The 1245-nt window shown below is 42.4% G+C and overlaps 1 non-coding gene across 1 annotated transcript; it reads right to left on the reverse strand.

Moving 5' to 3' along the window:
- Positions 1 to 155: 155 nt before the first annotated feature.
- On the reverse strand, positions 156 to 227 carry Trnac-gca (transfer RNA cysteine (anticodon GCA)). Its single transcript has one exon. It is a non-coding gene; the product is annotated as a tRNA-Cys (tRNA).
- Between the last annotated feature and the right edge of the window lie 1018 nt (positions 228 to 1245).

A 1245-nucleotide genomic window follows, 5' to 3' on the forward strand; every position in this document is an offset into this window, starting at 1 on the left:
CGGGTTCGAACCGGGGACCTCTCGATCTGCAGTCGAATGCTCTACCACTGAGCTATATCCCCAACGTTAAACGCTACGGTAATTTTATTCCATTTATAATGTTGCTATTATATATTATTTTCGCAAATTCAAAATAAAATGGGAAAAAAAACTGAAGGGGACACCCGGGTTCGAACCGGGGACCTCTCGATCTGCAGTCGAATGCTCTACCACTGAGCTATATCCCCAACCTGGTTATTGAAAACAAAATTTGTCTACTTTATTCTCAATAATGTGAGTAAGCGGATTTCTGATTGGCCAGTTGAATATTCGTATGCTGTGACATCAGACAAACGGCAACAAATAGTGCGCTTTACACTGAGACAAATGGACAGTGTTATTCAAATTGAGGGATATTATTCGCTTAACTGATCGTTAAAAGGTCCTCAATTGTAATGCTGGGCAAACCTTGATAACCTTTTTTTATCTCTTTACTTTCTTTTTGTAACTTTCCCATTTCCTTTTAACTGTTTTACTACTTTTATTGTGAGTGTTCGCGGGTGTAAATGTTGTTGTTGTTGGCACTCCGTCGTTTACGACGTCGAGGGTTCCAGTTGATCCGATCAACGGAACAGCCTGCTCGTGAAATTAACGTGCAAGTGGCTGAGCACTCCACAGACACGTGTACCCCTAACGTAGTTCTCGGGGATATTCAGCGTGACACAGTGTGACAAGGCTGACCCTTTGAATTACAGGCACAACAGAAACAGGAAGTAAGAGTGAGAGAAAGTTGTGGTGGAAGAGTACAGCAGAGTTCGCCACCATCCCCTTCCGGAGCCTCGTGGAGCTTTTAGGTGTTTTCGCTCAATAAACACTCACAACGCCCGGTCTGGGAATCAAAACTGCGATCCTATGACTGCGAGTCCGCTGCCCTAACCACTGGGCCATTGCGCCTCCACATATATACATATACAGTAATATCTCGCTTTACGAGGATCCGCTTTATGAAACTCCGGGTTTGCGAGTTTTATTTTTCAAGCACAAGATTCAAATTTTGAACGAAACGCAAAAGCTTCTACCATAACAAATGCTTCTGCGTGTTACCGAGAAATTTATAGAGCGAAATAAAAGCTTCTCCTAAGTAAACAACTCTAGACTTGTCTTAAAAAGAAATCTATAAATCTGTCTGCGAGTGTTTGTAAATCGGCGATCGCGTCTAGAAGTGATGATGTATTCGAGTCTAGAGCGAGTGAAATTGATTCAGAA

The sequence above is a fragment of the Octopus bimaculoides genome, chromosome 12 (genome assembly GCF_001194135.2).
Source record: "Octopus bimaculoides isolate UCB-OBI-ISO-001 chromosome 12, ASM119413v2, whole genome shotgun sequence".
Lineage (NCBI taxonomy): Eukaryota > Metazoa > Mollusca > Cephalopoda > Octopoda > Octopodidae > Octopus > Octopus bimaculoides.